The sequence below is a fragment of the Schistocerca nitens genome, chromosome 2 (genome assembly GCF_023898315.1).
Source record: "Schistocerca nitens isolate TAMUIC-IGC-003100 chromosome 2, iqSchNite1.1, whole genome shotgun sequence".
Taxonomy (NCBI): Eukaryota; Metazoa; Arthropoda; class Insecta; order Orthoptera; family Acrididae; genus Schistocerca; species Schistocerca nitens.
In genome coordinates, this window is record NC_064615.1 from 498761421 (window position 1) to 498771968 (window position 10548).

Here is a 10548-nt window from a genome sequence, read left to right on the forward strand (position 1 = left end):
GCAGTTCCCCACGCTGCAGGAGACCTTTCGAGGTTCCTGGAGACCTTTCGAGGTTCCTCCTAAATTGAGTTCAGAAAGGGGCACGTGTCGTAAAGCCACAAAACCACTCTTTGTGGACTGGTCAACAATGAAACACAATGCTCTTTTCTGACCCATACCAGTGTTCACCCTGACAATACTGATATTTGTATGTGGAGGCAACAAGGGGAACAATTACACCCTAACGTTATCGTAGACCACTACCCTTTTCGAGGTGGTTCAGTCATATTTTGAAGTTGAATCATGTGGCCACAGACATGCCTTGTGCAGATGCAGGGGATGAAGACTTGTGTGAAGTATCAGGACAACATCCTTGCTTGCATTGTGGCTCCATTTGGCGAGGATATTGGAGCAATATTCACACTGATGGATAACAATGTATGCCTTCATTGTCACAATCTTTTGAACATCTTCCTAGTGGAGCACATAATTAGTCTAATCGAATAGCCTCCTTATTCTCCAGATCTCAGCTGTGTGGACCATGCTAAAACGAGCAGTTTGCAATTGTCCTGTCCCACCAAAGGCCCTAGATGACATATAGAGGCACCCCGTAGAGGAAGGGGACAATATCCCAGAGACTAACCTGGACCATTTGATGACGCATATGCGGAACTTCATTCAGAAGGGTCTCCAATTACGAGAAGTGCTAATTGGTTCATAAACAAGGCGTTATGCAAGATGACAATGAGAAGAAATCAATATTATATTTGCAGAGAAATATTTAGTATTTTTCCTTTCTTTTTTTTTTTCTTTTCTTTTTGTTATCAAGTAGAAATGTGGTTATTTTCATTATTTTTGTTTTCTTATTATTGTATGTAACAGAACAAAATCTGGTTTCTTTCCTGTTATGTTCAGAATTGACAGTAAAGCGATATGCAACACTTCTTTTGGCAACTGTGTTAAATGATATTTTTACTGCCTCATTCAAACATATGCCACTGGTTTGTGGTGCATCCTCTTCATTTTCTTGTTCATCCTCCTTTCTCAAGCTCAACAAAAACTTGTTCACATTCACATTTACTGAAAAAAGAACTTTTTAAGAATTTTATTAGTAACCGTGCCATTACAGTGTAAAACAGTGAAAGTGGGACAGGCAAAGGAATGTGCTCTCTCACACCCTTCATGCTTCCTTCTTCTATAACTGCCACTGTGAACTTTTGCCTTGGCCTGTGACTTTAAACACATGTTGTGGTCACAGTGACAAGCCCCACTATGGGTACCATCCAAATAGCATCAAAGTGAAAAACTATTTACCAATCATCTATTCCAGCACGGTTTATGTGGAAACACTATATTTGATTTATGCAGCTGTCATCAGCATAATTCACTCATGTTTAGCAACTGCACTATAGTATTGTTGAATTGCAAATTCTGCTTTTGGGCTGGTGTTGCAGACGGGATGGTGCTGACTTTGTTTTTGACATTTTTTCCCTTAATAGTCACATCCTCCAGTTGACCACCCAAGCCATCACTAGGCAATGCTAAATCCAAGAATTTGGACAGTGTTTCTACCACATACACATTTGTTGTTATGTAAATCATAACTGAGTGGCATGTACATTACTACAGACTGCGAATAATTATGTCATTGTCTCATTGGGTTTTTACTCTTCCTCTGTATTCATTACTGTTGTTTATAAAGTATCTAATATGGGAAAATTTCTTGTAGTGTATCTGCGGCTATAGGGTATATTCTCACCTTCCAAATTGTTTGGTACTAATCCTTGGGGAAAGGAAGAATACTAATCATTTGTAACGTGATACAGGCACAAAACTCATGGCTGCAGTGTAATAGTATGTGCCATGAGACAGCAAAGTGTAATGTCTTAAGTGCTGTTTATATCAACACAGTTTTCTTCATTTTTTCCAATATATATATATATATATATATATATATATATATATATATATATATATATATATATATATATATATATAAGAGAGGGAAACATTCCACGTCGAAAAATGTGTTTGTTTGTGTGTCTATCGACCTGCCAGCGCTTTTGTTTGGTAAGTCTCATCATCTTTCTTTTAAGATATATATATATGTGTGTGTGGTGGGAGGATAGAAAATTAGATCCAACAGACACATAACAAAAGCCACATGGAGCAAGTGGTGCGTTGTTTGATAGAAGTAGAAGAAAAGAAGTGAACTGCACGATATGGCTACTGATTAGTAGCAAAACAGATAGATGTTCCATGTTTAAAGTAAATCTTTCATTGGCATAAATAAGCAGATATTGCAAGTTGTACAAAAGGTGAAGAAACTATTGGCCATATGGTTACAAGGCATGACAAAGCACCAGAAGAGACTGTAGGTTGTCGAGAGTACTGAAATTCCAGACTTTGAATGATAAGCAGTAGACAATTTATGCAGGAAAGGAGAAAACATTAACTTGAAAATAACATATCTATGAGACGTGTTAACACAGTGTTGAGAGTCACATGGGGAAAGAGGTATAAGGACATGGATCTGATCAGTGCAATGCCCCTCATTTGATTCAGTGGTATGTGAAACTGTCTGCCTACTTTGGTGTACCCAAAACAGCTCCTATCTGCCCCCCCCCCCCCCCCCCCAGTGTCTGAAACATTTTTACTAGACTTTCTTTAGGGCCAATTCTTTCAAAAAATTGAGTAGAGAATGATTACAGTTGCAGTTAAGGAAACTAGTAGCAAAGGATAGTACTGCAGCCTGGCAGCACTATAGGCTTTGAAGAACATTCATGTAGTACTATCCATTCCAACATAAGGAGCCTCACAAATAAACAGGATGAATATATGGCATCAGTAAGAAAATATAGAAGAGAAATTGGATCTCTTGTGCTTATTAGAACATCACTTGTATAATCACTAAAATCAAACAGAAACACCTCTAGGTGGATAGAAGGTAATATTATACTTAAAAAAAAGAAAAAAAGGAGGAATTGAAAGGGAAGTGGCTAATACACAAAACCAGGACTTGGATCCCACATCTACATGTGATGGAGAAGTGTATTGAACAACTGTTCGAATGCTGTGTCATAATCATAGATTTTTAAACTTGCAGATTAATAAGATTGACAGACAGCAGGCCAGTAGCAGGCAATCTCTTCAGTTTTATCAAGCAGGATACTCAGTATTTATGAAGACATTTACATCAATTTTCTGTTTTGTAGCAGGCTACTCATGCTGAGAACCTACAGTGGTTGATGTCCAGCTTTGAGTTATTTCCAACAGTGTGCAGTCCAGCAGCCACTAGATTTAAAAGTGTTACTTCACATGACCATGAGGATCAGATATTAACATTTAAATGTTCCAATCATTAAGTTTAGGTCAGGAAAGGAAAATACAATAAGTAGGTCTGCAAATCCTCACAGTGACTACATAGAAACGCACTGGTAGAAAAAAAATTCCAACACCAACAAAGAGTTGTACAAAATAAACAAAAGTTGGTAGGTGTGTTTCTACATCTGAAAGATAATGTTTATTCAGATTTTGTGCCAGTCGTATAAGAGTGGCACTACTAGCACCACTATGAGACTGCAAATCAGGTTTGCTTTGCATACATGCTGTAACAGTAGCGAACATTAGTTACCTTTGAGATTGGACCTAGTGTGTTGATGTTAGTCAAGATTGCCTTTAAGATGGTGAAGATGCCATTACCAGCAGCTTACTAAGTTTGAACGAGGTCATGTAATATGGCTACGAGAAGATGGATATTCCATCTGTGATATTGCAGAGAGATTTGGCAGGGCTGGAGCCACTGTACATGACTCTGTGCAATGGTGCCCACGGGAAGATACAGTCGCAAGAGCTAGCTCCAGACAGTCAAATGGCACTACAGAGAGGGAAGACCGTTGTATGTAGCATACAGCTGTGGTGCATTGTACTGCATCTGCAGCAGCAATTTGAACAGCATTGGGACTACAGTGATGCAGCACTCCATTACAGATAGGTTACTTCAAGAACAGCTCCGAGCCAGATGCCCTGTAACGTGTATGCCACTGACTCCATACCACTGCTGTTTGTGACTTCAGTGATATCAAGCGAGAGCTCATTGGAGGGCAGAGTGAAGGTCTGTTGTGTTTTCTGATGAAATCCTGTTCTACGCTGGAGCCAGTGAGGACCATGTGTTGGTTAGGAGGGGGCCAAGTGAATGGCTGCAACCAACTTGTCTGCGGCCTAAACACACTGGTATGGTCTGGGGTGCAATTTTGTATGACAACGGGAGCACTCTCGTGGTTATCCCACACAACTTGACTGCAAATTTGTAGATCAGCCTGGTGATTCGACATGTTGTGCCACCATTCATGAACAGCATTCCAGGGGGCATTTTCTAAGAGGATAACACTTGCCCACATAATGGCATCCGTCCATCCTTGAGGGATGATGGTGTAGCATGCTTGGTTCAGAGTCTGCAGCGTCTGCTGTGGCTAAAAAGTCCCACTCGAGAGTGGCAGTCCCTACTGCAGTTTGTACATGTGAAATTTGAGGGACTTCGAACAGAAGCCGCTCTGTCTCTTCGCTTTGTCCTCTTCCTGATTTGTTCCTGTGTGCGTTCGTCCTCTGAGAGCTTGACGCCGTTGCGCACAGCTACTCGCCACTTGACACGGTCATCTGCAATGCTTTCCCAGCGGCTTGGATTGATTCTGGTCTTGGTCAGGTCTCTCCTGCAGACATCCTTGAAACGAAGATGCGGTCGTCCCACTGGCCTCACACCTTCCTGAAGTTCGCCGTACAGCAGCTGTTTCGGTATCCGCTCAGGATCCATGCGCCTGACATGTCCCAACCATCTTAGACGTCGATGACTCAGGAGTGCAAAGATGCTGGTTGTGCTTGCACGATGAAAGACTTCGGTGTTGGGTACTCTATCTCTCCAAGAGATCTGAAGGATCTTCCGGAGACAGCGGAGATGGAAGCTGTTGAGTCGAGATTCATGCCTAGAAAGAGCTGTCCATGTCTCACAGCTATAGAGAAGGGTGCTTATAACTCAAGCGTTGTAGACTTTTAATTTAGTTTTTGTGGTAAGCAGTCCGTTGTTCCATACTCTGTTTTTCAGTCTAGCCATGACAGATGATGCCTTTGCGATTCTGTTAGTAAGTTCAGTGTCCATGGACAAGTTGCTACATATTGTGGATCCCAAGTAGGTAAAGTCATCAACTATCTGGAGAGGATTGCCATCAATGCTAATGGATGGAAGGTTGGTAGTGCTCTGCGCCATGATCTTAGTCTTTTGAAGGCTGATGAGTAGACCAAACTTTTCACAGGCATTTGATAATTTGTTGATTATATACTGCAGCTCATCTTCTGTGTTCGCTACTAGAGCTGCATCGTCCGCATATAACAACTCACGGATAACGACTGTATTTACTTTGGTCTTGGCCTTGAGGCGAGCAATGTTGAAAAGATTTCCATCAGACCTCGTATGTAGATACACTCCCTCCTCACAGTCTTCAAAGACAAATCTGAGCAGAAGGAAAAAGGAAATCCCAAACAATGTAGGAGCTAACACACACCCCTGTTTCACACCGCTATTAACAGGGAATGCTTCTGATGTTTTACCGTTGAAGCAAATTGTTGCTTGTGTTTTCTCATGGAAAGAGACAATTATCTGCAGTAGTTTAGGTGGGCATCCAATCTTCTGCAACAGTTTGAAAAGCCCATTTCTGCTCACTAAATCAAACGCTTTAACAAGGTCAATGAAAGCAATATAAAGTGGCCTCTGCTGCTCACGACATTTCTCTTGTAGCTGTCTTAAGGAGAAGATCATATCTACGGTTGATCGGTCGGGCCTGAAGCCACACTGAGATTCTGGATAGATTCTGGAAGCTAAGATCTGTAATCGCATTAGGATGACTCTTGCATAAGCTTTCCCGGCTACACTTAGTAATGAAATGCCTCGGTAATTGTTACAGTCACTTCTGTTCCGTTTCTGTTTATATAGAGTAACTATCCTCGAATTCCGCATACTCATCGGGACATAACCTTCTTCCCAGCTGGTTGTGATAAGTGAATATAAATGTTTGAGAATAACAGACTTGTTGTACTTAATAACCTCTGCAGGGATCCCATCTTCACCTGGGGCCTTTCCGTTAGCAAGAGAATCTATTCCTCTACTAAGTTCTTCCATAGTAGGCATTGCATCTAGTTCTTCCATAACTGGCATTTGTTTGATGGCGTCACATGCATCCTTGCTAACTTCAGTCTCGACTGCATACAACTCGAGGTAGTGTTCAACCCAGCGTTCCATTTGTTTGCCTTCATCAGTACTGACTTCACCCGTCTTGGACTTCAGAGGAGCTGTTTTTCTGACAGTTGGTCCAATTGCTTTCTTAATACCATCGTACATTGCCTTAGCATTCCCAGAGTCGGCCGCTTTCTGTATACCTACACATAAATTCAGCCAGTAGTTATTTGCGCATCTCCTGGATGTTGTAACATTATCTGATTGTCTTATCATTTTAAATCATTCACTAATCGAGCAGTCGCTCGGCAACAGCTACAGTTAGCAAATAATGTTGCGAGAATGTAAAAGGTGAACGACCTGTGACGTAACTTGTTTATTGTCGAAGCGCCGTCAGAGATGCTGTGAGTTATTGACTTTGAAAACCGCGGCGCGAAAAACGGACAGAAGAAGAACACTTTTTTACACATTTTTTTTTTTTTTTTGATGTACGAGATATTATCGATGAACAGTTACTCATTCTTCTCTTGTCTCCTGTAACTTGTGTCGGACGCGCATGTCTTGCCGCCGTATTATTATCGTTAAAATTAATATTGTTCTAGTGTAAAGTAAATGTGTAATACTAAAAGTGGCTAGCAGTAGATATTGTGCGACGTGTATGTGAAAACGTTAAAGGAATTGTTTTCATTACGAGAAGTGCCAGTCAAAACGGCATCCATGTTAAATCCTTCATTGCAGTGTAAGTTCGTCTATTAATTGCCATAAATTCAGAGTTAATTGGAACTGGTGTATGGACTATTCATTTAATATAGAATCTATGTCTCACTTCTTCATGAAATTATTTAATTTTCTCTATGTTTCTGCCAGTTCACAGTCACGAATTCTTTCGTCGAAATCGGACGGAAGTTGTATGCGGCGAAATATTTTCTCCGCGCCATATTCTATTGGTAAATGCATGATAAACTACGGTCCCTTAGGAAATTCATGTTGAGCTATCCAAAAATAATTATATTTTGAATAGGCATTTACTCTCTTCCGCAATGCAACTTCCGACTGATCAGACGATCCAGCAAGAAACAGCCGCACACGGTCGGCGTTCGCAAATATGTTTCCACCGCTGATTATAGCTATATGTTACAGCACAAAAGTAAACATATTGTTATAATTAGCGGCTACGAACGGGGACATTTATAACTGTATGTTTATGTATACACATTACGTAAACATATCGTTATAATGTTTGCTGTGCCCTATTCTTTGCTTTCCGTAGGTCATCTCGAGTTCTTTCATTTGGGTTTCTTTTGTAAGCAAGCAGGGCTTTCCGTTTAGCCTCAGTGACTGGTTCCATTTCTTCCAAACTTTGCTCGTACCAGTCCTTATTTCTTTTTCCTTTTATTCCATAGGCCAATACTGCTGAGTTGTAGATTGCACCCGAGAGTTTTGCCCATTTCTTATCAACATTGCTTTCTGCTTGCACGTTTCCTGGGAAAGCACTTTCAAAATTACTGGCAAAATCCTGCTTTCTTTGTGTGTCATGAACATGATCTGTGTTGATACGGGGATGACCTCTCGGTTTAGCGTGGTGACATTTCTTAGGAGTGAGCCTCAATGTGCACGCCACTAGGGCGTGGTCTGTGTTGCAATCAACACTATGATAACTTCGTGTCAGTAGCACATTTTTGAGACCAGTACGCCTAGCTATGACTAAGTCCAGTTGATGCCAGTGATGAGAGCGCGGGTGTCTCCAAGACACCTTGTGCTGATCCTTAAGCTGGAAATATGTGTTTGTGATACAGAGTCCATAAAAGCAGCAAACTTCAAGCAGTCTCTGGCCATTTTCATTCATTTTTCCCACCCCATGATGTCCCAGGCAATTCGGCCATATGTCGTTATCTGATCCAACTCTAGCATTAAAGTCCCCTAGAATATACAGTGTCTCGGTGCTAGGTACCTTGGCTATTCTGTCACTGAGTAAGTCATAAAACAGATCCTTCTCTTCCATGCTGGATGATAAGGTAGGAGCGTACACATTTAGGATGTTGACAGTGCCACTTGAGGAGCATATTTTCAAATCAATAATTCGCTCTGTTCCACCGGATGGTGGCACAGTACAGTCCAGGAGGGCGTTTTTAACAGCAAATCCTACGCCATGAAGTCTTGGCTCGTCTTGAGACTTCCCCTGCCAGAAGAATGTGTAATTATCCTCCCTGATAGAGCCCGCATCTGGAAGCCGCGTCTCCTGCAGTCCCGCAATGTCTACATTCAAACGATGGAGCTCTCTGTCAATTACAGCAGTCTTACGGATGAAATCAACCTCTTGGGCATCGTCAATGTACCTTGGACATATTGTCCTAACATTCCAGGTGGCAATACGAAATAGTGATTTCTTTATTATTTCATTTTTATTGTTGGTAGGTGTACTATATCAACCCGCTTGTCGAAGATTACTTCTAAGCTTCACACACCCCGTGAAGCAGGCGGATAGTGGCGGGACAGCACCTTATTGGCTGGGGGCTGCCCAGCTTGAGGCGGGCCGTAGCTGTCCAATGAGATGCAATGATCTCTCCCACCGTCGGAAGTGGCCCCTGGCACTCGAGTCTTACGCCAATCAGACAGAGCTTATAACCGGTAACTGCCTCTTCCCGTGTTGTGCCGAAGTCCTTGGACGCCGTTGAAGTGTCCTCTCCAGGATGCTACAAGCCTGAGCGATAAATATGAAGACATGTGAGTTGCCCAATCATCACGGTCTCCCTCTCGACCTAAATGATAATATCCAGAGGAAAGGCAAGCCAATACGTCTGGTATCACTTCGGTTGCAGGAGCTGCCGAAAGGGGACGTAGTACGCCTTCCAACCGCCTTTGGGGCCCCACTCCAGATTTTCTTTCAGGGTTTTCTCCCTTAGCCTTCATCCCTCCCGAGACGAACCACAAGGCAGTGGTGTGTTAAGGTAATTAGAGAAAGAGAAGGAATGGTAACTGAGGAGAGGGTAGGGAATAGTATATATGGGATATAGGATATAAGACGGGTCATTGTGAGGCACACTTTGTCTGGCTCCTCTGCTGAGACCTGCCCGGCTAGGTTGGACCTGCCAGTAGCTACGCTACCGCCGATATAGCTCTCAGCTTCCTTGGAGCACACAAACTCTCCCGCCCACACGGACAGTGCTACGATAAGGCGGTGCCTCATGGGAGGATAACACTTGCCCACATACTGCTGTTGTAATCCAACACATTCTACGGAGTACTGTCTGCAATTGAGAAAGTATTGGAAATCATCAGATGAGAACTCCAGCATCATCCATGAACGGCATCAACCATCCCTCTATTGATTGACCAAGTGCAACAGGTATGGAACTTCATCCCGCAAGTTGACATCCAGTGCCTGTACAACACAATGCAGGCACATTTTCATGGTTGTATTCAGTATTCTGGTGGTTACAAAGGTTATTAATGTACCAGCATTTCACATTTTTAATGGTTTTCCCCACGCTTACTTTCACTTGTGATCTTGGAACATTAATCACTTAAATACGTTACCTAGACATAAGTATTCCCAAAATTTCATTACTCTGCATTAATTATTTTTTGATGATGGGATTTTTTTTCCATCAGAGTATACTAATGACTATCGTGATGAAGCTCACTGATGCAAGATATGTACTGCAGACTACATGAACAATTGGCAACTAAACAATGTTACTTCCTGCAAGCCCACATACAGGTCTTTTTGCCATGACTGCATTGTTGCACAAGTGCACAAATTCAAAAATAATGTCATGTGAGACAAATTGTTATAGGGAATTGGGATCCCTCTGCTCAGTGCTGGCTAGACTGGTAGGGCACAAAGAACCAAGTTCTACAAGAGCCGCCCTCTCCTTTTCCGAAAGAAATGGGTGATGAGTGAAAAAATAAATGAAGAAATTGCAAGAACGGTTGGTGAGAAGCAGGCTGCCATCAGATAAATGGCGTGCCACATGTGGCTCAAGGACTGTGCATCCCTGATTATAACCTATGACTCTGTTACAATGTTTAGAAACAAGAAGAAACTTTGAAGGAATCTCACAGTAGATCAAATATTTAACTATTTCTACAACATATTCCCACTGTACTTTAAATATTTGTTTCTCTAAAAGATCAGAGCACACAATTAGACAGAAGCAAGAAGGAAAGTTTAAGACGTCAATGGCCAGTGAACATTATTATTTACCAGTAACTGCATTTTAAACTTCTTTCAGATGGAGTAAGGCTGGCACAAGGCTATACTCAAGGACAAAACAACAAGCCTAGGCATTGCCAGCAAACAGCGAGGACTTCAGAAAATCTTTTTAAAGGCATAAAAATTGCTT